This window comes from Euprymna scolopes, chromosome 15 (genome assembly GCF_053919585.1).
Source record: "Euprymna scolopes isolate OS-2025 chromosome 15, ASM5391958v1, whole genome shotgun sequence".
NCBI classification, from domain to species: Eukaryota; Metazoa; Mollusca; class Cephalopoda; order Sepiida; family Sepiolidae; genus Euprymna; species Euprymna scolopes.
This window is the reverse complement of record NC_136496.1, coordinates 27,874,601-27,890,684: the sequence shown is the minus strand read 5'-3', so window position 1 is coordinate 27,890,684 and position 16,084 is coordinate 27,874,601. Positions and strand designations below refer to the sequence as shown.

Below are 16,084 nucleotides of genomic sequence, written 5' to 3'. Positions count from 1 at the left end.
AGTAAATCGCTACGAACAGGATTCGAACCTGTGCGGGCATTGCCCATTGGATTTCGAGTCCAACGCCTTAACAACTCGGCCATCGCAGCTGCTGTCGCACATCAAAATAAACATTAGAGGATTAGTGTATATTAATTACCAAAGTTTATAAAAGTAAATCGCTACGAACAGGATTCGAACCTGTGCAGGCATTGCCCATTGGATTTCGAGTCCAACGCCTTAACCACTCAGCCATCGCAGCTGCTGTAACACATTAAAATAAACATTTGAGCTTTAGTGTATATTAATTACCAAAGTTTATAAAAGTAAATCGCTACGAACAGGATTCGCACCTGTGCGGGCATTGCCAATTGGATTTCGAGTCCAACGCCTTAACCACTCGGCCATCGCAGCAACTGTCGCATATCAAAATAAACATGAGAGGATTAGTGTATATTAATTACCAAAGTTTATAAACGTAAATCGCTACGAACAGGATTCGATCCTGTGCGGGCATTGCCAACTTGATTTCGAGTCCAACGCCTTAACCACTCGGGCATCGCAGCTGCCGTCGAACATCAAAATAAAAATTAGAGCATTACTGTATATTATTTACCAAAGTTTATGAAAGTAAATCGCTACAAACAGGATTCGAACCTGTGCGGGCATTGCCCATTGGATTTCGAGTCAAACGCCTTAACCACTCGGCCATCGCAGCTGCCGTCGAACATCAAAATAAAAATTAGAGCATTACTGTATATTATTTACCAAAGTTTATGAAAGTAAATCGCTACGAACAGGATTCGAACCTGTGCGGGCATTGCCCATTGGATTTCGAGTCCAACGCCTTAACCACTCGGCCATCGCAGCTGCCGTCGCACATCAACATAAAAATTAGAGCATTACTGTATATTATTTACCAAAGTTTATGAAAGTAAATCGCTACGAACAGGATTCGAACCTGTGCGGGCATTGCCCATTGGATTTCGAGTCCAACGCCTTAACCACTCGGCCATCGCAGCTGCCGTCGCACATCAAAATAAAAATTAGAGCATTACTGTCTATTATTTACCAAATTTTATGAAAGTAAATCGCTACGAACAGGATTCGAACCTGTGCGGGCATTGCCCATTGGATTTCGAGTCCAACGCCTAACCCACTCGGCCATCGCAGCTGCCGGCGCACATCAAAATAGAAATTAGAGCATTACTGTATATTATTTACCAAAGTTTATGAAAGTAAATTGCTATGAACAGGATTCGAACCTGTGCGGGCATTGGCCATTGGATTTCGAGTCCAACGCCTTAACCACTCGGCCATCGCAGCTGCCGTCGCACATCTAAATAAAAACTAGAGCATTACTGTATATTATGTACCAAAGTTTATGAAAGTAAATCGCTACGAACAGGATTCGAACCTGTGCGGGAATTGCCCATTGGATTTCGAGTCCAACGCCTTAACCACTCGGCCATCGCAGCTGCTGTAGCATATCAAAATAAACATTAGATGATTAGTGTATATTAATTACCAAAGTTTATAAAAATAAATCGCTACGAACAGGATTCGACCCTGTGTGGGCATTGCCCATTGGATTTCGAGTCCAACGCCTTAACCACTCGGCCATCGCAGCTGCCGTCGCACATCAAAATAAAAATTAGAGCATTACTGTATATTATTTACCAAAGTTTATGACAGTAAATCGCTACGAACAGGATTCGAACCTGTGCGGGCATTGCCCATTGGATTTCGAGTCCAACGCCTCAACCACTCGGCAATCGCAGCTGCCGTCTCACATCAAAATAAAAATTAGAGCATTACTGTATGTTATTTACCAAAGTGTATGAAAGTAAATCGCTACGAACAGGATTCGAACCTGTACGGGCATTGCCCATTGGATTTCGAGTCCAACGCCTTAACCACTCGGCCATCGCAGCTGCCGTCGCACATCAAAATAAACATTAGAGCATTACTGTATATTATTTACCAAAGTTTATGAAAGTAAATCGCTACGAACAGGATTCGAACCTGTGCGGGTATTGCCCATTGGATTTCGAGTCCAAGGCGTTAACCACTCGGCCATCGCAGCTGCCGTCGCACATCAAAATAAAAATTAGAGCATTACTGTATATTATTTACCACAGTTTATGAAAGTAAATCGCTACGACCAGGATTCGAACCTGTGCGGGCATTGCCCATTGGATTTCGAGTCCAACGCCTTAACCACTCGGCCATCGCAGCTGCCGTCGCACATCTAAATAAAAATTAGAGCATTACTGTATATTATGTACCAAAGTTTATGAAAGTAAATCGCTACGAACAGGATTCGAACCTGTGCGGGTATTGCCCATTGGATTTCGAGTCCAACGCCTTAACCACTCGGCCATCGTAGCTGCCGTCGCACATCAAAATAAAAATTAGAGCATTACTGTATATTATTTACCAAAGTTTATAAAAGTAAATCGCTACGAACAGGATTCGAACCTGTGCGGGCATTGCCCATTGGATTTCGAGTCCAACGCCTTAACCACTCGGCCATCGCAGCTGTTGTAGCATATCAAAATAAACATTAGATTATTAGTGTATATTAATTACCAAAGTGTATAAGAGTAAATCGCTACGAACAGGATTCGAACCTGTGTGGGCATTGCCCATTGGATTTCGAGTCCAACGCCTTAACCACTCGGCCATCGCAGCTGCCGTCGCACATCAAAATAAAAATTAGAGCATTACTGTATATTATTTACCTAAGTTTATGACAGTAAATCGCTACGAACAGGATTCGAACCTGTGCGGGCATTGCCCATTGGATTTCGAGTCCAACGCCTCAACCGCTCGGCCATCGCAGCTGCCGTTGCACATCAAAATAAAAATTAGAGCATTACTGTATATTATTTACCAAAGTTTATGAAAGTAAATCGCTACGAACAGGATTCGAACCTGTGCGGGCATTGCCCATTGGATTTCGAGTCCAACGCCTTAACCACTCGGCCATCGCAGCTGCCGTCGCACATCAAAATAAAAATTAGAGCATTACTGTATATTATTTACCAAAGTTTATGAAAGTAAATCGCTACGAACAGGATTCGAACCTGTGCGGGCATTGCCCATTGGATTTCGAGTCCAACGCCTTAACCACTCGGCCAACGCAGCTGCTGTAGCATATCGAAATAAACATTAGATGATTAGTGTATATTAGTTACCAAAGTGTATAAGAGTAAATCGCTACGAACAGGATTCGAACCTGTGTGGGCATTGCCCATTGGATTTCGAGTCCAACGCCTTAACCACTCGGCCATCGCAGCTGCCGTCGCACATCAAAATAAAAATTAGAGCATTACTGTATATTATTTACCAAAGTTTATGACAGTAAATCGCTACGAACAGGATTCGAACCTGTGCGGGCATTGTCCATTGGATTTCGAGTCCAACGCCTTAACCACTCGGCCATCGCAGCTCCCGTCGCACATCAAAATAAAAATTAGAGCATTACTGTATATTATTTACCAAAGTTTATGAAAGTAAATCGCTACGAACAGGATTCGAACCTGTGCGGGCATTGCCCATTGGATTTCGAGTCCAACGCCTTAACCACTCGGCCATCGCAGCTGCCGTCGCACATCAAAATAAAAATTAGAGCATTACTGTATATTATTTACCAAAGTTTATGAAAGTAAATCGCTACGAACAGGATTCGAACCTGCGCGGGCATTGCCCATTGGATTTCGAGTCCAACGCCTTAACCACTCGGCCATCGCAGCTGCCGTCGCACATCAGAATAAAAATTAGAGCATTACTGTATATTATTTACCAAAGTTTATGAAAGTAAATCGCTACGAACAGGATTCGAACCTGTGCGGGCATTACCCATTGGATTTCGAGTCCAACGCCTTAACCACTCGGCCATCGCAGCTGCCGTCGCACACCAAAATAAACATTAGAGCATTACCGTATATTATTTACCAAAGTTTATGAAAGTAAATCGCTACGAACAGGATTCGAACCTGTGCGGGCATTGCCCATTGGATTTCGAGTCCAACGCCTTAACCACTCGGCCATCGCAGCTGCCGTCGCACATCAAAATAAAAATTAGAGCATTACTGCATATTATTTACCAAAGTTTATGAAAGTAAATCGCTACGAACTGGATTCGAACCTGTGCGGGCATTGCCCATTGGATTTCGAGTACAACGCCTTAACCACTCGGCCATCGCAGCTGCCGTCGCACATCAAAATAAAAATTAGAGCATTACTGTATATTATTTACCAAAGTTTATGAAAGTAAATCGCTACGAACAGGATTCGAACCTGTGCGAGCATTGCCCATTGGATTTCGAGTCCAACGCCTTAACCACTCGGCAATCGCAGCTGCCGTCGAACATCAAAATAAAAATTAGAGCATTACTGTATATTAATTACCAAAGTTTATGAAAGTAAACCGCTACGAACAGGATTCGAACCTGTGCGGGCATTGCCCATTGGATTTCGAGTCCAACGCCTTAACCACTCGGCCATCGCAGCTGCCGTCGCACATCAAAATAAAAATTAGAGCATTACTGTATATTATTTACCAAAGTTTATGAAAGTAAATCGCTACGAACAGGATTCGAACCTGTGCGGGCATTGCCCATTGGATTTCGCGTCCAACGCCTTAACCACTCGGCCATCGCAGCTGCTGTCGCACATCAAAATAAAAATTAAGAGCATTACTGTATATTATTTACCAAAGTTTATAAAAGTAAATCGCTACGAACAGGATTCGAACCTGTTCGGGCATAGCCCATTGGATTTCGAGTCCAACGCCTTAACCACTCGGCCATCGCAGCTGCCGTCGCACATCAAAATAAACATTAGAGGATTAGTGTATATTATTTACCAAAGTGTATGAAAGTAAATCGCTAGGAACAGGATTCTAACCTGTGCGGGCATTGCCCATTGGATTTCGAGTCCAACGCCTTAACCACTCGGCCATCGCAGCTGCTGTAGCATATCAAAAGAAACATTAGATGATTAGTGTATATTAATTACCAAAGTGTATAAGAGTAAATCGCTACGAACAGGATTCGAACCTGTGTGGGCATTGCCCATTGGATTTCGAGTCCAACGCCTCAACCACTCGGCCATCGCAGCTGCCGTCGCACATCAAAATAAAAATTAGAGCATTACTGTATATTATTTACCAAAGTTTATGACAGTAAATCGCTACGAACAGGATTCGAACCTGTGCGGGCATTGCCCATTGGATTTCGAGTCCAACGCCTCAACCACTCGGCCATCGCAGCTGCCGTCGCACATCAAAATAAAAATTAGAGCATTACTGTATGTTATTTACCAAAGTTTATGAAAGTAAATCGCTACGAACAGGATTCGAACCTGTGCGGGCATTGCCCATTGGATTTCGAGTCCAACGCCTTAACCACTCGGCCATCGCAGCTGCCGTCGCACATCAAAATAAAAATTAGAGCATTACTGTATATTATTTACCAAACTTTATGAAAGTAAATCGCTACGAACAGGATTCGAACCTGCGCGGGCATTGCCCATTGGGTTTCGAGTCCAACGCCTTAACCACTCGGCCATCGCAGCTGCCGTCGCACATCAGAATAAAAATTAGAGCATTACTGTATATTATTTACCAAAGTTTATGAAAGTAAATCGCTACGAACAGGATTCGAACCTGTGCGGGCATTGCCCATTGGATTTCGAGTCCAACGCCTTAACCACTCGGCCATCGCAGCTGCCGTCGCACATCAAAATAAAAATTAGAGCATTACTGTATATTATTTACCAAAGTTTATGAAAGTAAATCGCTACGAACAGGATTCGAACCTGTGCGGGGATTGCCCATTGGATTTCGGGTCCAAAGCCTTAACCACTCGGCCATCGCAGCGGCCGTCGCACATCAAAATAAAAATTAGAGCATTACTGTATATTATTTACCAAAGTTTATAAAAGTAAATCGCTACGAACAGGATTCGAACCTGTGCGGGCATAGCCCATTGGATTTCGAGTCCAACGCCTTAACCACTCGGCCATCGCAGCTGCCGTCGCACATCAAAATAAACATTAGAGGATTAGTGTATATTATTTACCAAAGTGTTTGAAAGTAAATCGCTACGAACAGGATTCGAACCTGTGCGGGCATTGCCCATTGGATTTCGAGTCCAACGCCTTAACCACTCGGCCATCGCCGCTGCTGTAGCATATCAAAATAAACATTAGATGATTAGTGTATATTAATTACCAAAGTGTATAAGAGTAAATCGCTACGAACAGGATTCGAACCTGTGTGGGCATTGCCCATTGGATTTCGAGTCCAACGCCTTAACCACTCGGCCATCGCAGCTGCCGTCGCACATCAAAATAAAAATTAGAGCATTACTGTATATTATTTACCAAAGTTTATGACAGTAAATCGCTACGAACAGGATTCGAACCTGTGCGGGCATTGCCCATTGGATTTCGAGTCCAACGCCTCAACCACTCGGCCATCGCAGCTGCCGTCGCACATCAAAATAAAAATTAGAGCATTACTGTATGTTATTTACCAAAGTTTATGAAAGTAAATCGCTACGAACAGGATTCGAACCTGTGCGGGCATTGCCCATTGGATTTCGAGTCCAACGCCTTAACCACTCGGCCATCGCAGCTGCTGTAGCATATCAAAATAAACATTAGATGATTAGTGTATATTAATTACCAAGGTGTATAAGAATAAATCGCTACGAACAGGATTCGAACCTGTGTGGGCATTGCCCATTGGATTTCGAGTCCAACGCCTTAACCACTCGGCCATCGCAGCTGCCGTCGCACATCAAAATAAAAATTAGAGCATTACTGTATATTATTTACCAAACTTTATGAAAGTAAATCGCTACGAACAGGATTCGAACCTGCGCGGGCATTGCCCATTGGGTTTCGAGTCCAACGCCTTAACCACTCGGCCATCGCAGCTGCCGTCGCACATCAGAATAAAAATTAGAGCATTACTGTATATTATTTACCAAAGTTTATTAAAGTAAATCGCTACGAACAGGATTCGAACCTGTGCGGGCATTACCCATTGGATTTCGAGTCCAACGCCTTAACCACTCGGCCGTCGCAGCTGCCGTCGCACACCAAAATAAAAATTAGAGCATTACCGTATATTATTTACCAAAGTTTATGAAAGTAAATCGCTACGAACAGGATTCGAACCTGTGCGGGCATTGCCCATTGGATTTCGAGTCCAACGCCTTAACCACTCGGCCATCGCAGCTGCCGTCGCACATCAAAATAAAAATTAGAGCATTACTGTATATTATTTACCAAAGTTTATGAAAGTAAATCGCTACGAACAGGATTCGAACCTGTGCGGGGATTGCCCATTGGATTTCGGGTCCAAAGCCTTAACCACTCGGCCATCGCAGCGGCCGTCGCACATCAAAATAAAAATTAGAGCATTACTGTATATTATTTACCAAAGTTTATGAAAGTAAATCGCTACGAACAGGATTCGAACCTGTGCGGGCATTGCCCATTGGATTTCGAGTCCAACGCCTTAACCACTCGGCCATCGCAGCTTCCGTCGCACATCAAAATAAAAATTAGAGCATTACTGTATATTATTTACCAAAGTTTATGAAAGTAAATCGCTACGAACAGGATTCGAACCTGTGCGGGCATTGCCCATTGGATTTCGAGTCCAACGCCTTAACCACTCGGCCATCGCAGCTGCCGTCGCACATCAAAATACAAATTAGAGCATTACTGTATATTATTTACCAAAGTTTATGAAAGTAAATCGCTACGAACAGGATTCGAACCTGTGTGGGCATTGCCCATTGGATTTCGAGTCCAACGCCTTAACCACTCGGCCATCGCAGCTGCCGTCGCACATCAAAATAAAAATTAGAGCATTACTGTATATTATTTACCAAAGTTTATGAAAGTAAATCGCTACGAACAGGATTCGAACCTGTGCGGGTATTGCCCATTGGATTTCGAGTCCAACGCCTTAACCACTCGGCAATCGCAGCTGCCGTCGAACATCAAAATAAAAATTAGAGCATTACTGTATATTAATTACCGAAGTTTATGAAAGTAAACCGCTACGAACAGGATTCGAACCTGTGCGGGCATTGCCCATTGGATTTCGAGTCCAACGCCTTAACCACTCGGCCATCGCAGCTGCCGTCGCACATCAAAATAAAAATTAGAGCATTACTGTATATTAATTACCAAAGTTTATGAAACTAAATCGCTACGAACAGGATTCGAACCTGTGCGGGCATTGCCCATTGGATTTCGAGTCCAACGCCTTAACCACTCGGCCATCGCAGCTGCCGTCGCACATCAAAATAAAAATTAAGAGCATTACTGTATATTATTTACCAAAGTTTATAAAAGTAAATCGCTACGAACAGGATTCGAACCTGTGCGGGTATTGCCCATTGGATTTCGAGTCCAACGCCTTAACCACTCGGCCATCGCAGCTGCCGTCGCACATAAAAATAAACATTAGAGGATTAGTGTATATTATTTACCAAAGTTTATGAAACTAAATCGCTACGAACAGGATTCGAACCTGTGCGGGCATTGCCCATTGGATTTCGAGTCCAACGCCTTAACCACTCGGCCATCGCAGCTGCTGTAGCATATCAAAATAAACATTAGATGATTAGTGTATATTAATGACCAAAGTGTATAAGAGTAAATCGCTACGAACAGGATTCGAACCTGTGTGGGCATTGCCCATTGGATTTCGAGTCCAACGCCTCAACCACTCGGCCATCGCAGCTGCCGTCGCACATCAAAATAAAAATTAGAGCATTACAGTATGTTATTTACCAAAGTTTATGAAAGTAAATCGCTACGAACAGGATTCGAACCTGTGCGGGCATTGCCCATTGGATTTCGAGTCCAACGCCTTAACCACTCGGCCATCGTAGCTGCCGTCGCACATCAAAATAAACATTAGAGCATTACTGTATATTATTTACCAAAGTTTATGAAAGTAAATCGCTACGAACAGGATTCGAACCTGTGCGGGCATTGCCCATTGGATTTCGAGTCCAACGCCTTAACCACTCGGCCATCGCAGCTGCTGTAGCATATCAAAATAAACCTTAGATGATTAGTGTATATTAATTACCAAAGTGTATAAGAGTAAATCGCTACGAACAGGATTCGAACCTGTGTGGGTATTGCCCATTGGATTTCGAGTCCAACGCCTTAACCACTCGGCCATCGCAGCTGCCGTCGCACATCCAAATAAAAACTAGAGCATTACTGTATATTATTTACCAAAGTTTATGACAGTAAATCGCTACGAACAGGATTCGCACCTGTGCGGGCATTGTCCATTGGATTTCGAGTCCAACGCCTTAACCACTCGGCCATCGCAGCTGCTGTCGCACATCAAAATAAAAATTAGAGCATTACTGTATATTATTTTCCAAAGTTTATGAAAGTAAATCGCTACGAACAGGATTCGAACCTGTGCGGGCATTGCCCATTGGATTTCGAGTCCAACGCCTTAACCACTCGGCCATCGCAGCTGCCGTCGCACATCAAAATAAAAATTAGAGCATTACTGCATATTATTTACCAAAGTTTATGAAAGTAAATCGCTACGAACTGGATTCGAACCTGTCGGGCATTGCCCATTGGATTTCGAGTACAACGCCTTAACCACTCGGCCATCGCAGCTGCCGTCGCACATCAAAATAAAAATTAGAGCATTACTGTATATTATTTACCAAAGTTTATGAAAGTAAATCGCTACGAACAGGATTCGAACCAGCGCGGGCATTGCCCATTGGATTTCGAGTCCAACGCCTTAACCACTCGGCCATCGCAGCTGCCGTCGCACATAAAAATAAACATTAGAGGATTAGTGTATATTATTTACCAAAGTGTATGAAAGTAAATCGCTACGAACAGGATTCGAACCTGTGCGGGCATTGCCCATTGGGTTTCGAGTCCAACGCCTTAACCACTCGGCCATCGCAGCTGCCGTCGCACATCAGAATAAAAATTAGAGCATTACTGTATATTATTTACCAAAGTTTATGAAAGTAAATCGCTACGAACAGGATTCGAACCTGTGCGGGCATTACCCATTGGATTTCGAGTCCAAGGCCTTAACCACTCGGCCATCGCAGCTGCCGTCGCACAGCAAAATAAAAATTAGAGCATTACCGTATATTATTTACCAAAGTTTATGAAAGTAAATCGCTACGAACAGGATTCGAACCTGTGCGGGCATTGCCCATTGGATTTCGAGTCCAACGCCTTAACCACTCGGCCATCGCAGCTGCCGTCGCACATCAAAATAAAAATTAGAGCATTACTGTATATTATTTACCAAAGTTTATGAAAGTAAATCGCTACGAACAGGATTCGAACCTGTGCGGGGATTGCCCATTGGATTTCGGGTCCAAAGCCTTAACCACTCGGCCATCGCAGCGGCCGTCGCACATAAAAATAAAAATTAGAGCATTACTGTATATTATTTACCAAAGTTTATAAAAGTAAATCGCTACGAACAGGATTCGAACCTGTGCGGGCATAGCCCATTGGATTTCGAGTCCAACGCCTTAACCACTCGGCCATCGCAGCTGCCGTCGCACATCAAAATAAACATTAGAGGATTAGTGTATATTATTTACCAAAGTGTTTGAAAGTAAATCGCTACGAACAGGATTCGAACCTGTGCGGGCATTGCCCATTGGATTTCGAGTCCAACGCCTCAACCACTCGGCCATCGCAGCTGCCGTCGCACATCAAAATAAAAATTAGAGCATTACTGTATGTTATTTACCAAAGTTTATGAAAGTAAATCGCTACGAACAGGATTCGAACCTGTGCGGGCATTGCCCATTGGATTTCGAGTCCAACGCCTTAACCACTCGGCCATCGCAGCTGCTGTAGCATATCAAAATAAACATTAGATGATTAGTGTATATTAATTACCAAGGTGTATAAGAATAAATCGCTACGAACAGGATTCGAACCTGTGTGGGCATTGCCCATTGGATTTCGAGTCCAACGCCTTAACCACTCGGCCATCGCAGCTGCCGTCGCACATCAAAATAAAAATTAGAGCATTACTGTATATTATTTACCAAACTTTATGAAAGTAAATCGCTACGAACAGGATTCGAACCTGCGCGGGCATTGCCCATTGGGTTTCGAGTCCAACGCCTTAACCACTCGGCCATCGCAGCTGCCGTCGCACATCAGAATAAAAATTAGAGCATTACTGTATATTATTTACCAAAGTTTATTAAAGTAAATCGCTACGAACAGGATTCGAACCTGTGCGGGCATTACCCATTGGATTTCGAGTCCAAAGCCTTAACCACTCGGCCGTCGCAGCTGCCGTCGCACACCAAAATAAAAATTAGAGCATTACCGTATATTATTTACCAAAGTTTATGAAAGTAAATCGCTACGAACAGGATTCGAACCTGTGCGGGCATTGCCCATTGGATTTCGAGTCCAACGCCTTAACCACTCGGCCATCGCAGCTGCCGTCGCACATCAAAATAAAAATTAGAGCATTACTGTATATTATTTACCAAAGTTTATGAAAGTAAATCGCTACGAACAGGATTCGAACCTGTGCGGGGATTGCCCATTGGATTTCGGGTCCAAAGCCTTAACCACTCGGCCATCGCAGCTGCCGTCGCACATCAAAATAAAAATTAGAGCATTACTGTATATTATTTACCAAAGTTTATGAAAGTAAATCGCTACGAACAGGATTCGAACCTGTGCGGGCATTGCCCATTGGATTTCGAGTCCAACGCCTTAACCACTCGGCCATCGCAGCTTCCGTCGCACATCAAAATAAAAATTAGAGCATTACTGTATATTATTTACCAAAGTTTATGAAAGTAAATCGCTACGAACAGGATTCGAACCTGTGTGGGCATTGCCCATTGGATTTCGAGTCCAACGCCTTAACCACTCGGCCATCGCAGCTGCCGTCGCACATCAAAATAAAAATTAGAGCATTACTGTATATTATTTACCAAAGTTTATGAAAGTAAATCGCTACGAACAGGATTCGAACCTGTGCGGGTATTGCCCATTGGATTTCGAGTCCAACGCCTTAACCACTCGGCAATCGCAGCTGCCGTCGAACATCAAAATAAAAATTAGAGCATTACTGTATATTAATTACCGAAGTTTATGAAAGTAAACCGCTACGAACAGGATTCGAACCTGTGCGGGCATTGCCCATTGGATTTCGAGTCCAACGCCTTAACCACTCGGCCATCGCAGCTGCCGTCGCACATCAAAATAAAAATTAGAGCATTACTGTATATTATTTACCAAAGTTTATGAAACTAAATCGCTACGAACAGGATTCGAACCTGTGCGGGCATTGCCCATTGGATTTCGAGTCCAACGCCTTAACCACTCGGCCATCGCAGCTGCCGTCGCACATCAAAATAAAAATTAAGAGCATTACTGTATATTATTTACCAAAGTTTATAAAAGTAAATCGCTACGAACAGGATTCGAACCTGTGCGGGTATTGCCCATTGGATTTCGAGTCCAACGCCTTAACCACTCGGCCATCGCAGCTGCCGTCGCACATAAAAATAAACATTAGAGGATTAGTGTATATTATTTACCAAAGTGTATGAAAGTAAATCGCTACGAACAGGATTCGAACCTGTGCGGGCATTGCCCATTGGATTTCGAGTCCAACGCCTTAACCACTCGGCCATCGCAGCTGCTGTAGCATATCAAAATAAACATTAGATGATTAGTGTATATTAATGACCAAAGTGTATAAGAGTAAATCGCTACGAACAGGATTCGAACCTGTGTGGGCATTGCCCATTGGATTTCGAGTCCAACGCCTCAACCACTCGGCCATCGCAGCTGCCGTCGCACATCAAAATAAAAATTAGAGCATTACAGTATGTTATTTACCAAAGTTTATGAAAGTAAATCGCTACGAACAGGATTCGAACCTGTGCGGGCATTGCCCATTGGATTTCGAGTCCAACGCCTTAACCACTCGGCCATCGTAGCTGCCGTCGCACATCAAAACAAACATTAGAGCATTACTGTATATTATTTACCAAAGTTTATGAAAGTAAATCGCTACGAACAGGATTCGAACCTGTGCGGGCATTGCCCATTGGATTTCGAGTACAACGCCTTAACCACTCGGCCATCGCAGCTGCTGTAGCATATCAAAATAAACCTTAGATGATTAGTGTATATTAATTACCAAAGTGTATAAGAGTGAATCGCTACGAACAGGATTCGAACCTGTGTGAGCATTGCCCATTGGATTTCGAGTCCAACGCCTTAACCACTCGGCCATCGCAGCTGCCGTCGCACATCAAAATAAAAATTAGAGCATTACTGTATATTATTTACCAAAGTTTATGACAGTAAATCGCTACGAACAGGATTCGAACCTGTGCGGGCATTGTCCATTGGATTTCGAGTCCAACGCCTTAACCACTCGGCCATCGCAGCTGCCGTCGCACATCAAAATAAAAATTAGAGCATTACTGCATATTATTTACCAAAGTTTATGATAGTAAATCGCTACGAACAGGAATCGAACCTGTGCGGGCATTGCCCATTGGATTTCGAGTCCAACGCCTTAACCACACGGCTATCGCAGCTGCTGTAGCATATCAAAATAAACATTAGATGATTAGTGTATATTAATTACCAAAGTGTATAAGAGTAAATCGCTACGAACAGGATTCGAACCTGTGTGGGTATTGCCCATTGGATTTCGAGTCCAACGCCTTAACCACTCGGCCATCGCAGCTGCCGTCGCACATCCAAATAAAAACTAGAGCATTACTGTATATTATTTACCAAAGTTTATGACAGTAAATCGCTACGAACAGGATTCGCACCTGTGCGGGCATTGTCCATTGGATTTCGAGTCCAACGCCTTAACCACTCGGCCATCGCAGCTGCTGTCGCACATCAAAATAAAAATTAGAGCATTACTGTATATTATTTTCCAAAGTTTATGAAAGTAAATCGCTACGAACAGGATTCGAACCTGTGCGGGCATTGCCCATTGGATTTCGAGTCCAACGCCTTAACCACTCGGCCATCGCAGCTGCCGTCGCACATCAAAATAAAAATTAGAGCATTACTGCATATTATTTACCAAAGTTTATGAAAGTAAATCGCTGCGAACTGGATTCGAACCTGTCGGGCATTGCCCATTGGATTTCGAGTACAACGCCTTAACCACTCGGCCATCGCAGCTGCCGTCGCACATCAAAATAAAAATTAGAGCATTACTGTATATTATTTACCAAAGTTTATGAAAGTAAATCGCTACGAACAGGATTCGAACCAGCGCGGGCATTGCCCATTGGATTTCGAGTCCAACGCCTTAACCACTCGGCCATCGCAGCTGCCGTCGCACATAAAAATAAACATTAGAGGATTAGTGTATATTATTTACCAAAGTGTATGAAAGTAAATCGCTACGAACAGGATTCGAACCTGTGCGGGCATTGCCCATTGGATTTCGAGTCCAACGCCTTAACCACTCGGCCATCGCAGCTGCTGTAGCATATCAAAATAAACATTAGATGATTAGTGTATATTAATTACCAAAGTGTATAAGAGTAAATCGCTACGAACAGGATTCGAACCTGTGTGGGCATTGCCCATTGGATTTCGAGTCCAACGCCTCAACCACTCGGCCATCGCAGCTGCCGTCGCACATCAAAATAAAAATTAGAGCATTACAGTATGTTATTTACCAAAGTTTATGAAAGTAAATCGCTACGAACAGGATTCGAACCTGTGCGGGCATTGCCCATTGGATTTCGAGTCCAACGCCTTAACCACTCGGCCATCGTAGCTGCCGTCGCACATCAAAATAAACATTAGAGCATTACTGTATATTATTTACCAAAGTTTATGAAAGTAAATCGCTACGAACAGGATTCGAACCTGTGCGGGCATTGCCCATTGGATTTCGAGTACAACGCCTTAACCACTCGGCCATCGCAGCTGCTGTAGCATATCAAAATAAACCTTAGATGATTAGTGTATATTAATTACCAAAGTGTATAAGAGTAAATCGCTACGAACAGGATTCGAACCTGTGTGGGCATTGCCCATTGGATTTCGAGTCCAACGCCTTAACCACTCGGCCATCGCAGCTGCCGTCGCACATCAAAATAAAAATTAGAGCATTACTGTATATTATTTACCAAAGTTTATGACAGTAAATCGCTACGAACAGGATTCGAACCTGTGCGGGCATTGTCCATTGGATTTCGAGTCCAACGCCTTAACCACTCGGCCATCGCAGCTGCCGTCGCACATCAAAATAAAAATTAGAGCATTACTGTATATTATTTACCAAAGTTTATGAAAGTAAATCGCTACGAACAGGATTCGAACCTGTGCGGGCATTGCCCATTGGATTTCGAGTCCAACGCCTTAACCACTCGGCCATCGCAGCTGCCGTCGCACATCAAAATAAAAATTAGAGCATTACTGCATATTATTTACCAAAGTTTATGATAGTAAATCGCTACGAACAGGAATCGAACCTGTGCGGGCATTGCCCATTGGATTTCGAGTCCAACGCCTTAACCACACGGCTATCGCAGCTGCTGTAGCATATCAAAATAAACATTAGATGATTAGTGTATATTAATTACCAAAGTGTATAAGAGTAAATCGCTACGAACAGGATTCGAACCTGTGTGGGTATTGCCCATTGGATTTCGAGTCCAACGCCTTAACCACTCGGCCATCGCAGCTGCCGTCGCACATCAAAATAAAAATTAGAGCATTACTGTATATTATTTACCAAAGTTTATGACAGTAAATCGCTACGAACAGGATTCGCACCTGTGCGGGCATTGTCCATTGGATTTCGAGTCCAACGCCTTAACCACTCGGCCATCGCAGCTCCCGTCGCACATCAAAATAAAAATTAGAGCATTACTGTATATTATTTACCAAAGTTTATGAAAGTAAATCGCTACGAACAGGATTCGAACCTGTGCGGGCATTGCCCATTGGATTTCGAGTCCAACGCCTTAACCACTCGGCCATCGCAGCTGCCGTCGCACATCAAAATAAAAATTAGAGCATT

At 43.3% G+C, this 16,084-nt stretch overlaps 106 non-coding genes across 106 annotated transcripts; all 106 read right to left on the bottom strand.

Annotated features, from left to right (window-relative positions):
• Positions 1-7: 7 nt before the first annotated feature.
• Trnas-cga (transfer RNA serine (anticodon CGA)) lies at positions 8-89 on the bottom strand. Its single transcript has one exon. It is a non-coding gene; the product is annotated as a tRNA-Ser (tRNA).
• A 70-nt stretch (positions 90-159) lies between these two features.
• Trnas-cga (transfer RNA serine (anticodon CGA)) lies at positions 160-241 on the bottom strand. Its single transcript has one exon. It is a non-coding gene; the product is annotated as a tRNA-Ser (tRNA).
• Positions 242-311: 70 nt separating this feature from the next.
• On the bottom strand, positions 312-393 carry Trnas-cga (transfer RNA serine (anticodon CGA)). The gene has a single exon. It is a non-coding gene; the product is annotated as a tRNA-Ser (tRNA).
• Positions 394-463: 70 nt separating this feature from the next.
• On the bottom strand, positions 464-545 carry Trnas-cga (transfer RNA serine (anticodon CGA)). The gene has a single exon. It is a non-coding gene; the product is annotated as a tRNA-Ser (tRNA).
• A 70-nt stretch (positions 546-615) lies between these two features.
• Trnas-cga (transfer RNA serine (anticodon CGA)) lies at positions 616-697 on the bottom strand. The gene has a single exon. It is a non-coding gene; the product is annotated as a tRNA-Ser (tRNA).
• A 70-nt stretch (positions 698-767) lies between these two features.
• Trnas-cga (transfer RNA serine (anticodon CGA)) lies at positions 768-849 on the bottom strand. The gene has a single exon. It is a non-coding gene; the product is annotated as a tRNA-Ser (tRNA).
• Positions 850-919: 70 nt separating this feature from the next.
• Positions 920-1,001, bottom strand: Trnas-cga (transfer RNA serine (anticodon CGA)). The gene has a single exon. It is a non-coding gene; the product is annotated as a tRNA-Ser (tRNA).
• A 70-nt stretch (positions 1,002-1,071) lies between these two features.
• Positions 1,072-1,153, bottom strand: Trnas-cga (transfer RNA serine (anticodon CGA)). Its single transcript has one exon. It is a non-coding gene; the product is annotated as a tRNA-Ser (tRNA).
• A 70-nt stretch (positions 1,154-1,223) lies between these two features.
• Trnas-cga (transfer RNA serine (anticodon CGA)) lies at positions 1,224-1,305 on the bottom strand. Its single transcript has one exon. It is a non-coding gene; the product is annotated as a tRNA-Ser (tRNA).
• Positions 1,306-1,375: 70 nt separating this feature from the next.
• Trnas-cga (transfer RNA serine (anticodon CGA)) lies at positions 1,376-1,457 on the bottom strand. The gene has a single exon. It is a non-coding gene; the product is annotated as a tRNA-Ser (tRNA).
• Positions 1,458-1,527: 70 nt separating this feature from the next.
• On the bottom strand, positions 1,528-1,609 carry Trnas-cga (transfer RNA serine (anticodon CGA)). Its single transcript has one exon. It is a non-coding gene; the product is annotated as a tRNA-Ser (tRNA).
• Positions 1,610-1,679: 70 nt separating this feature from the next.
• Trnas-cga (transfer RNA serine (anticodon CGA)) lies at positions 1,680-1,761 on the bottom strand. The gene has a single exon. It is a non-coding gene; the product is annotated as a tRNA-Ser (tRNA).
• A 70-nt stretch (positions 1,762-1,831) lies between these two features.
• On the bottom strand, positions 1,832-1,913 carry Trnas-cga (transfer RNA serine (anticodon CGA)). The gene has a single exon. It is a non-coding gene; the product is annotated as a tRNA-Ser (tRNA).
• A 70-nt stretch (positions 1,914-1,983) lies between these two features.
• Trnas-cga (transfer RNA serine (anticodon CGA)) lies at positions 1,984-2,065 on the bottom strand. Its single transcript has one exon. It is a non-coding gene; the product is annotated as a tRNA-Ser (tRNA).
• Positions 2,066-2,135: 70 nt separating this feature from the next.
• Trnas-cga (transfer RNA serine (anticodon CGA)) lies at positions 2,136-2,217 on the bottom strand. Its single transcript has one exon. It is a non-coding gene; the product is annotated as a tRNA-Ser (tRNA).
• A 70-nt stretch (positions 2,218-2,287) lies between these two features.
• Trnas-cga (transfer RNA serine (anticodon CGA)) lies at positions 2,288-2,369 on the bottom strand. The gene has a single exon. It is a non-coding gene; the product is annotated as a tRNA-Ser (tRNA).
• Positions 2,370-2,439: 70 nt separating this feature from the next.
• Trnas-cga (transfer RNA serine (anticodon CGA)) lies at positions 2,440-2,521 on the bottom strand. The gene has a single exon. It is a non-coding gene; the product is annotated as a tRNA-Ser (tRNA).
• A 70-nt stretch (positions 2,522-2,591) lies between these two features.
• Positions 2,592-2,673, bottom strand: Trnas-cga (transfer RNA serine (anticodon CGA)). The gene has a single exon. It is a non-coding gene; the product is annotated as a tRNA-Ser (tRNA).
• A 70-nt stretch (positions 2,674-2,743) lies between these two features.
• Trnas-cga (transfer RNA serine (anticodon CGA)) lies at positions 2,744-2,825 on the bottom strand. The gene has a single exon. It is a non-coding gene; the product is annotated as a tRNA-Ser (tRNA).
• A 70-nt stretch (positions 2,826-2,895) lies between these two features.
• Positions 2,896-2,977, bottom strand: Trnas-cga (transfer RNA serine (anticodon CGA)). The gene has a single exon. It is a non-coding gene; the product is annotated as a tRNA-Ser (tRNA).
• A 70-nt stretch (positions 2,978-3,047) lies between these two features.
• Positions 3,048-3,129, bottom strand: Trnas-cga (transfer RNA serine (anticodon CGA)). Its single transcript has one exon. It is a non-coding gene; the product is annotated as a tRNA-Ser (tRNA).
• A 70-nt stretch (positions 3,130-3,199) lies between these two features.
• Positions 3,200-3,281, bottom strand: Trnas-cga (transfer RNA serine (anticodon CGA)). The gene has a single exon. It is a non-coding gene; the product is annotated as a tRNA-Ser (tRNA).
• A 70-nt stretch (positions 3,282-3,351) lies between these two features.
• Positions 3,352-3,433, bottom strand: Trnas-cga (transfer RNA serine (anticodon CGA)). Its single transcript has one exon. It is a non-coding gene; the product is annotated as a tRNA-Ser (tRNA).
• Positions 3,434-3,503: 70 nt separating this feature from the next.
• On the bottom strand, positions 3,504-3,585 carry Trnas-cga (transfer RNA serine (anticodon CGA)). The gene has a single exon. It is a non-coding gene; the product is annotated as a tRNA-Ser (tRNA).
• Positions 3,586-3,655: 70 nt separating this feature from the next.
• Positions 3,656-3,737, bottom strand: Trnas-cga (transfer RNA serine (anticodon CGA)). The gene has a single exon. It is a non-coding gene; the product is annotated as a tRNA-Ser (tRNA).
• Positions 3,738-3,807: 70 nt separating this feature from the next.
• Positions 3,808-3,889, bottom strand: Trnas-cga (transfer RNA serine (anticodon CGA)). The gene has a single exon. It is a non-coding gene; the product is annotated as a tRNA-Ser (tRNA).
• A 70-nt stretch (positions 3,890-3,959) lies between these two features.
• On the bottom strand, positions 3,960-4,041 carry Trnas-cga (transfer RNA serine (anticodon CGA)). The gene has a single exon. It is a non-coding gene; the product is annotated as a tRNA-Ser (tRNA).
• A 70-nt stretch (positions 4,042-4,111) lies between these two features.
• Trnas-cga (transfer RNA serine (anticodon CGA)) lies at positions 4,112-4,193 on the bottom strand. The gene has a single exon. It is a non-coding gene; the product is annotated as a tRNA-Ser (tRNA).
• Positions 4,194-4,263: 70 nt separating this feature from the next.
• Trnas-cga (transfer RNA serine (anticodon CGA)) lies at positions 4,264-4,345 on the bottom strand. Its single transcript has one exon. It is a non-coding gene; the product is annotated as a tRNA-Ser (tRNA).
• A 70-nt stretch (positions 4,346-4,415) lies between these two features.
• Positions 4,416-4,497, bottom strand: Trnas-cga (transfer RNA serine (anticodon CGA)). Its single transcript has one exon. It is a non-coding gene; the product is annotated as a tRNA-Ser (tRNA).
• A 70-nt stretch (positions 4,498-4,567) lies between these two features.
• On the bottom strand, positions 4,568-4,649 carry Trnas-cga (transfer RNA serine (anticodon CGA)). Its single transcript has one exon. It is a non-coding gene; the product is annotated as a tRNA-Ser (tRNA).
• Positions 4,650-4,720: 71 nt separating this feature from the next.
• On the bottom strand, positions 4,721-4,802 carry Trnas-cga (transfer RNA serine (anticodon CGA)). Its single transcript has one exon. It is a non-coding gene; the product is annotated as a tRNA-Ser (tRNA).
• A 70-nt stretch (positions 4,803-4,872) lies between these two features.
• Trnas-cga (transfer RNA serine (anticodon CGA)) lies at positions 4,873-4,954 on the bottom strand. Its single transcript has one exon. It is a non-coding gene; the product is annotated as a tRNA-Ser (tRNA).
• A 70-nt stretch (positions 4,955-5,024) lies between these two features.
• On the bottom strand, positions 5,025-5,106 carry Trnas-cga (transfer RNA serine (anticodon CGA)). Its single transcript has one exon. It is a non-coding gene; the product is annotated as a tRNA-Ser (tRNA).
• Positions 5,107-5,176: 70 nt separating this feature from the next.
• Trnas-cga (transfer RNA serine (anticodon CGA)) lies at positions 5,177-5,258 on the bottom strand. The gene has a single exon. It is a non-coding gene; the product is annotated as a tRNA-Ser (tRNA).
• Positions 5,259-5,328: 70 nt separating this feature from the next.
• On the bottom strand, positions 5,329-5,410 carry Trnas-cga (transfer RNA serine (anticodon CGA)). The gene has a single exon. It is a non-coding gene; the product is annotated as a tRNA-Ser (tRNA).
• Positions 5,411-5,480: 70 nt separating this feature from the next.
• Positions 5,481-5,562, bottom strand: Trnas-cga (transfer RNA serine (anticodon CGA)). The gene has a single exon. It is a non-coding gene; the product is annotated as a tRNA-Ser (tRNA).
• A 70-nt stretch (positions 5,563-5,632) lies between these two features.
• Positions 5,633-5,714, bottom strand: Trnas-cga (transfer RNA serine (anticodon CGA)). The gene has a single exon. It is a non-coding gene; the product is annotated as a tRNA-Ser (tRNA).
• A 70-nt stretch (positions 5,715-5,784) lies between these two features.
• On the bottom strand, positions 5,785-5,866 carry Trnas-cga (transfer RNA serine (anticodon CGA)). Its single transcript has one exon. It is a non-coding gene; the product is annotated as a tRNA-Ser (tRNA).
• Positions 5,867-5,936: 70 nt separating this feature from the next.
• Positions 5,937-6,018, bottom strand: Trnas-cga (transfer RNA serine (anticodon CGA)). The gene has a single exon. It is a non-coding gene; the product is annotated as a tRNA-Ser (tRNA).
• Positions 6,019-6,088: 70 nt separating this feature from the next.
• Trnas-cga (transfer RNA serine (anticodon CGA)) lies at positions 6,089-6,170 on the bottom strand. Its single transcript has one exon. It is a non-coding gene; the product is annotated as a tRNA-Ser (tRNA).
• A 70-nt stretch (positions 6,171-6,240) lies between these two features.
• On the bottom strand, positions 6,241-6,322 carry Trnas-cga (transfer RNA serine (anticodon CGA)). Its single transcript has one exon. It is a non-coding gene; the product is annotated as a tRNA-Ser (tRNA).
• A 70-nt stretch (positions 6,323-6,392) lies between these two features.
• Trnas-cga (transfer RNA serine (anticodon CGA)) lies at positions 6,393-6,474 on the bottom strand. Its single transcript has one exon. It is a non-coding gene; the product is annotated as a tRNA-Ser (tRNA).
• A 70-nt stretch (positions 6,475-6,544) lies between these two features.
• Trnas-cga (transfer RNA serine (anticodon CGA)) lies at positions 6,545-6,626 on the bottom strand. Its single transcript has one exon. It is a non-coding gene; the product is annotated as a tRNA-Ser (tRNA).
• Positions 6,627-6,696: 70 nt separating this feature from the next.
• Positions 6,697-6,778, bottom strand: Trnas-cga (transfer RNA serine (anticodon CGA)). Its single transcript has one exon. It is a non-coding gene; the product is annotated as a tRNA-Ser (tRNA).
• A 70-nt stretch (positions 6,779-6,848) lies between these two features.
• On the bottom strand, positions 6,849-6,930 carry Trnas-cga (transfer RNA serine (anticodon CGA)). Its single transcript has one exon. It is a non-coding gene; the product is annotated as a tRNA-Ser (tRNA).
• Positions 6,931-7,000: 70 nt separating this feature from the next.
• Trnas-cga (transfer RNA serine (anticodon CGA)) lies at positions 7,001-7,082 on the bottom strand. The gene has a single exon. It is a non-coding gene; the product is annotated as a tRNA-Ser (tRNA).
• A 70-nt stretch (positions 7,083-7,152) lies between these two features.
• On the bottom strand, positions 7,153-7,234 carry Trnas-cga (transfer RNA serine (anticodon CGA)). The gene has a single exon. It is a non-coding gene; the product is annotated as a tRNA-Ser (tRNA).
• Positions 7,235-7,304: 70 nt separating this feature from the next.
• On the bottom strand, positions 7,305-7,386 carry Trnas-cga (transfer RNA serine (anticodon CGA)). The gene has a single exon. It is a non-coding gene; the product is annotated as a tRNA-Ser (tRNA).
• A 70-nt stretch (positions 7,387-7,456) lies between these two features.
• On the bottom strand, positions 7,457-7,538 carry Trnas-cga (transfer RNA serine (anticodon CGA)). The gene has a single exon. It is a non-coding gene; the product is annotated as a tRNA-Ser (tRNA).
• Positions 7,539-7,608: 70 nt separating this feature from the next.
• Trnas-cga (transfer RNA serine (anticodon CGA)) lies at positions 7,609-7,690 on the bottom strand. The gene has a single exon. It is a non-coding gene; the product is annotated as a tRNA-Ser (tRNA).
• A 70-nt stretch (positions 7,691-7,760) lies between these two features.
• Positions 7,761-7,842, bottom strand: Trnas-cga (transfer RNA serine (anticodon CGA)). The gene has a single exon. It is a non-coding gene; the product is annotated as a tRNA-Ser (tRNA).
• Positions 7,843-7,912: 70 nt separating this feature from the next.
• Trnas-cga (transfer RNA serine (anticodon CGA)) lies at positions 7,913-7,994 on the bottom strand. Its single transcript has one exon. It is a non-coding gene; the product is annotated as a tRNA-Ser (tRNA).
• A 70-nt stretch (positions 7,995-8,064) lies between these two features.
• Positions 8,065-8,146, bottom strand: Trnas-cga (transfer RNA serine (anticodon CGA)). The gene has a single exon. It is a non-coding gene; the product is annotated as a tRNA-Ser (tRNA).
• Positions 8,147-8,216: 70 nt separating this feature from the next.
• Trnas-cga (transfer RNA serine (anticodon CGA)) lies at positions 8,217-8,298 on the bottom strand. Its single transcript has one exon. It is a non-coding gene; the product is annotated as a tRNA-Ser (tRNA).
• A 71-nt stretch (positions 8,299-8,369) lies between these two features.
• Positions 8,370-8,451, bottom strand: Trnas-cga (transfer RNA serine (anticodon CGA)). Its single transcript has one exon. It is a non-coding gene; the product is annotated as a tRNA-Ser (tRNA).
• Positions 8,452-8,521: 70 nt separating this feature from the next.
• Positions 8,522-8,603, bottom strand: Trnas-cga (transfer RNA serine (anticodon CGA)). The gene has a single exon. It is a non-coding gene; the product is annotated as a tRNA-Ser (tRNA).
• Positions 8,604-8,673: 70 nt separating this feature from the next.
• On the bottom strand, positions 8,674-8,755 carry Trnas-cga (transfer RNA serine (anticodon CGA)). Its single transcript has one exon. It is a non-coding gene; the product is annotated as a tRNA-Ser (tRNA).
• Positions 8,756-8,825: 70 nt separating this feature from the next.
• On the bottom strand, positions 8,826-8,907 carry Trnas-cga (transfer RNA serine (anticodon CGA)). The gene has a single exon. It is a non-coding gene; the product is annotated as a tRNA-Ser (tRNA).
• A 70-nt stretch (positions 8,908-8,977) lies between these two features.
• Trnas-cga (transfer RNA serine (anticodon CGA)) lies at positions 8,978-9,059 on the bottom strand. The gene has a single exon. It is a non-coding gene; the product is annotated as a tRNA-Ser (tRNA).
• Positions 9,060-9,129: 70 nt separating this feature from the next.
• Trnas-cga (transfer RNA serine (anticodon CGA)) lies at positions 9,130-9,211 on the bottom strand. The gene has a single exon. It is a non-coding gene; the product is annotated as a tRNA-Ser (tRNA).
• A 70-nt stretch (positions 9,212-9,281) lies between these two features.
• Positions 9,282-9,363, bottom strand: Trnas-cga (transfer RNA serine (anticodon CGA)). Its single transcript has one exon. It is a non-coding gene; the product is annotated as a tRNA-Ser (tRNA).
• Positions 9,364-9,433: 70 nt separating this feature from the next.
• Trnas-cga (transfer RNA serine (anticodon CGA)) lies at positions 9,434-9,515 on the bottom strand. Its single transcript has one exon. It is a non-coding gene; the product is annotated as a tRNA-Ser (tRNA).
• Positions 9,516-9,585: 70 nt separating this feature from the next.
• Trnas-cga (transfer RNA serine (anticodon CGA)) lies at positions 9,586-9,666 on the bottom strand. Its single transcript has one exon. It is a non-coding gene; the product is annotated as a tRNA-Ser (tRNA).
• A 70-nt stretch (positions 9,667-9,736) lies between these two features.
• Trnas-cga (transfer RNA serine (anticodon CGA)) lies at positions 9,737-9,818 on the bottom strand. The gene has a single exon. It is a non-coding gene; the product is annotated as a tRNA-Ser (tRNA).
• Positions 9,819-9,888: 70 nt separating this feature from the next.
• On the bottom strand, positions 9,889-9,970 carry Trnas-cga (transfer RNA serine (anticodon CGA)). The gene has a single exon. It is a non-coding gene; the product is annotated as a tRNA-Ser (tRNA).
• Positions 9,971-10,040: 70 nt separating this feature from the next.
• Positions 10,041-10,122, bottom strand: Trnas-cga (transfer RNA serine (anticodon CGA)). The gene has a single exon. It is a non-coding gene; the product is annotated as a tRNA-Ser (tRNA).
• A 70-nt stretch (positions 10,123-10,192) lies between these two features.
• On the bottom strand, positions 10,193-10,274 carry Trnas-cga (transfer RNA serine (anticodon CGA)). The gene has a single exon. It is a non-coding gene; the product is annotated as a tRNA-Ser (tRNA).
• A 70-nt stretch (positions 10,275-10,344) lies between these two features.
• Positions 10,345-10,426, bottom strand: Trnas-cga (transfer RNA serine (anticodon CGA)). The gene has a single exon. It is a non-coding gene; the product is annotated as a tRNA-Ser (tRNA).
• A 70-nt stretch (positions 10,427-10,496) lies between these two features.
• Trnas-cga (transfer RNA serine (anticodon CGA)) lies at positions 10,497-10,578 on the bottom strand. The gene has a single exon. It is a non-coding gene; the product is annotated as a tRNA-Ser (tRNA).
• A 70-nt stretch (positions 10,579-10,648) lies between these two features.
• Positions 10,649-10,730, bottom strand: Trnas-cga (transfer RNA serine (anticodon CGA)). Its single transcript has one exon. It is a non-coding gene; the product is annotated as a tRNA-Ser (tRNA).
• Positions 10,731-10,800: 70 nt separating this feature from the next.
• Positions 10,801-10,882, bottom strand: Trnas-cga (transfer RNA serine (anticodon CGA)). Its single transcript has one exon. It is a non-coding gene; the product is annotated as a tRNA-Ser (tRNA).
• A 70-nt stretch (positions 10,883-10,952) lies between these two features.
• Trnas-cga (transfer RNA serine (anticodon CGA)) lies at positions 10,953-11,034 on the bottom strand. Its single transcript has one exon. It is a non-coding gene; the product is annotated as a tRNA-Ser (tRNA).
• Positions 11,035-11,104: 70 nt separating this feature from the next.
• On the bottom strand, positions 11,105-11,186 carry Trnas-cga (transfer RNA serine (anticodon CGA)). The gene has a single exon. It is a non-coding gene; the product is annotated as a tRNA-Ser (tRNA).
• A 70-nt stretch (positions 11,187-11,256) lies between these two features.
• Positions 11,257-11,338, bottom strand: Trnas-cga (transfer RNA serine (anticodon CGA)). The gene has a single exon. It is a non-coding gene; the product is annotated as a tRNA-Ser (tRNA).
• Positions 11,339-11,408: 70 nt separating this feature from the next.
• Positions 11,409-11,490, bottom strand: Trnas-cga (transfer RNA serine (anticodon CGA)). The gene has a single exon. It is a non-coding gene; the product is annotated as a tRNA-Ser (tRNA).
• A 70-nt stretch (positions 11,491-11,560) lies between these two features.
• Trnas-cga (transfer RNA serine (anticodon CGA)) lies at positions 11,561-11,642 on the bottom strand. The gene has a single exon. It is a non-coding gene; the product is annotated as a tRNA-Ser (tRNA).
• A 70-nt stretch (positions 11,643-11,712) lies between these two features.
• On the bottom strand, positions 11,713-11,794 carry Trnas-cga (transfer RNA serine (anticodon CGA)). The gene has a single exon. It is a non-coding gene; the product is annotated as a tRNA-Ser (tRNA).
• Positions 11,795-11,864: 70 nt separating this feature from the next.
• Trnas-cga (transfer RNA serine (anticodon CGA)) lies at positions 11,865-11,946 on the bottom strand. The gene has a single exon. It is a non-coding gene; the product is annotated as a tRNA-Ser (tRNA).
• A 70-nt stretch (positions 11,947-12,016) lies between these two features.
• On the bottom strand, positions 12,017-12,098 carry Trnas-cga (transfer RNA serine (anticodon CGA)). The gene has a single exon. It is a non-coding gene; the product is annotated as a tRNA-Ser (tRNA).
• Positions 12,099-12,168: 70 nt separating this feature from the next.
• On the bottom strand, positions 12,169-12,250 carry Trnas-cga (transfer RNA serine (anticodon CGA)). The gene has a single exon. It is a non-coding gene; the product is annotated as a tRNA-Ser (tRNA).
• Positions 12,251-12,320: 70 nt separating this feature from the next.
• On the bottom strand, positions 12,321-12,402 carry Trnas-cga (transfer RNA serine (anticodon CGA)). Its single transcript has one exon. It is a non-coding gene; the product is annotated as a tRNA-Ser (tRNA).
• Positions 12,403-12,473: 71 nt separating this feature from the next.
• Trnas-cga (transfer RNA serine (anticodon CGA)) lies at positions 12,474-12,555 on the bottom strand. Its single transcript has one exon. It is a non-coding gene; the product is annotated as a tRNA-Ser (tRNA).
• Positions 12,556-12,625: 70 nt separating this feature from the next.
• Trnas-cga (transfer RNA serine (anticodon CGA)) lies at positions 12,626-12,707 on the bottom strand. Its single transcript has one exon. It is a non-coding gene; the product is annotated as a tRNA-Ser (tRNA).
• A 70-nt stretch (positions 12,708-12,777) lies between these two features.
• On the bottom strand, positions 12,778-12,859 carry Trnas-cga (transfer RNA serine (anticodon CGA)). Its single transcript has one exon. It is a non-coding gene; the product is annotated as a tRNA-Ser (tRNA).
• Positions 12,860-12,929: 70 nt separating this feature from the next.
• On the bottom strand, positions 12,930-13,011 carry Trnas-cga (transfer RNA serine (anticodon CGA)). Its single transcript has one exon. It is a non-coding gene; the product is annotated as a tRNA-Ser (tRNA).
• Positions 13,012-13,081: 70 nt separating this feature from the next.
• On the bottom strand, positions 13,082-13,163 carry Trnas-cga (transfer RNA serine (anticodon CGA)). The gene has a single exon. It is a non-coding gene; the product is annotated as a tRNA-Ser (tRNA).
• Positions 13,164-13,233: 70 nt separating this feature from the next.
• Trnas-cga (transfer RNA serine (anticodon CGA)) lies at positions 13,234-13,315 on the bottom strand. Its single transcript has one exon. It is a non-coding gene; the product is annotated as a tRNA-Ser (tRNA).
• Positions 13,316-13,385: 70 nt separating this feature from the next.
• Trnas-cga (transfer RNA serine (anticodon CGA)) lies at positions 13,386-13,467 on the bottom strand. Its single transcript has one exon. It is a non-coding gene; the product is annotated as a tRNA-Ser (tRNA).
• Positions 13,468-13,537: 70 nt separating this feature from the next.
• On the bottom strand, positions 13,538-13,619 carry Trnas-cga (transfer RNA serine (anticodon CGA)). Its single transcript has one exon. It is a non-coding gene; the product is annotated as a tRNA-Ser (tRNA).
• Positions 13,620-13,689: 70 nt separating this feature from the next.
• Positions 13,690-13,771, bottom strand: Trnas-cga (transfer RNA serine (anticodon CGA)). Its single transcript has one exon. It is a non-coding gene; the product is annotated as a tRNA-Ser (tRNA).
• A 70-nt stretch (positions 13,772-13,841) lies between these two features.
• Trnas-cga (transfer RNA serine (anticodon CGA)) lies at positions 13,842-13,923 on the bottom strand. Its single transcript has one exon. It is a non-coding gene; the product is annotated as a tRNA-Ser (tRNA).
• A 70-nt stretch (positions 13,924-13,993) lies between these two features.
• Positions 13,994-14,075, bottom strand: Trnas-cga (transfer RNA serine (anticodon CGA)). Its single transcript has one exon. It is a non-coding gene; the product is annotated as a tRNA-Ser (tRNA).
• Positions 14,076-14,145: 70 nt separating this feature from the next.
• Positions 14,146-14,226, bottom strand: Trnas-cga (transfer RNA serine (anticodon CGA)). Its single transcript has one exon. It is a non-coding gene; the product is annotated as a tRNA-Ser (tRNA).
• A 70-nt stretch (positions 14,227-14,296) lies between these two features.
• On the bottom strand, positions 14,297-14,378 carry Trnas-cga (transfer RNA serine (anticodon CGA)). Its single transcript has one exon. It is a non-coding gene; the product is annotated as a tRNA-Ser (tRNA).
• Positions 14,379-14,448: 70 nt separating this feature from the next.
• On the bottom strand, positions 14,449-14,530 carry Trnas-cga (transfer RNA serine (anticodon CGA)). Its single transcript has one exon. It is a non-coding gene; the product is annotated as a tRNA-Ser (tRNA).
• A 70-nt stretch (positions 14,531-14,600) lies between these two features.
• On the bottom strand, positions 14,601-14,682 carry Trnas-cga (transfer RNA serine (anticodon CGA)). Its single transcript has one exon. It is a non-coding gene; the product is annotated as a tRNA-Ser (tRNA).
• A 70-nt stretch (positions 14,683-14,752) lies between these two features.
• Trnas-cga (transfer RNA serine (anticodon CGA)) lies at positions 14,753-14,834 on the bottom strand. Its single transcript has one exon. It is a non-coding gene; the product is annotated as a tRNA-Ser (tRNA).
• A 70-nt stretch (positions 14,835-14,904) lies between these two features.
• Trnas-cga (transfer RNA serine (anticodon CGA)) lies at positions 14,905-14,986 on the bottom strand. The gene has a single exon. It is a non-coding gene; the product is annotated as a tRNA-Ser (tRNA).
• Positions 14,987-15,056: 70 nt separating this feature from the next.
• On the bottom strand, positions 15,057-15,138 carry Trnas-cga (transfer RNA serine (anticodon CGA)). Its single transcript has one exon. It is a non-coding gene; the product is annotated as a tRNA-Ser (tRNA).
• A 70-nt stretch (positions 15,139-15,208) lies between these two features.
• On the bottom strand, positions 15,209-15,290 carry Trnas-cga (transfer RNA serine (anticodon CGA)). The gene has a single exon. It is a non-coding gene; the product is annotated as a tRNA-Ser (tRNA).
• Positions 15,291-15,360: 70 nt separating this feature from the next.
• Trnas-cga (transfer RNA serine (anticodon CGA)) lies at positions 15,361-15,442 on the bottom strand. Its single transcript has one exon. It is a non-coding gene; the product is annotated as a tRNA-Ser (tRNA).
• A 70-nt stretch (positions 15,443-15,512) lies between these two features.
• Trnas-cga (transfer RNA serine (anticodon CGA)) lies at positions 15,513-15,594 on the bottom strand. Its single transcript has one exon. It is a non-coding gene; the product is annotated as a tRNA-Ser (tRNA).
• Positions 15,595-15,664: 70 nt separating this feature from the next.
• Positions 15,665-15,746, bottom strand: Trnas-cga (transfer RNA serine (anticodon CGA)). The gene has a single exon. It is a non-coding gene; the product is annotated as a tRNA-Ser (tRNA).
• Positions 15,747-15,816: 70 nt separating this feature from the next.
• Trnas-cga (transfer RNA serine (anticodon CGA)) lies at positions 15,817-15,898 on the bottom strand. The gene has a single exon. It is a non-coding gene; the product is annotated as a tRNA-Ser (tRNA).
• Positions 15,899-15,968: 70 nt separating this feature from the next.
• Trnas-cga (transfer RNA serine (anticodon CGA)) lies at positions 15,969-16,050 on the bottom strand. Its single transcript has one exon. It is a non-coding gene; the product is annotated as a tRNA-Ser (tRNA).
• Positions 16,051-16,084: the final 34 nt, after the last annotated feature.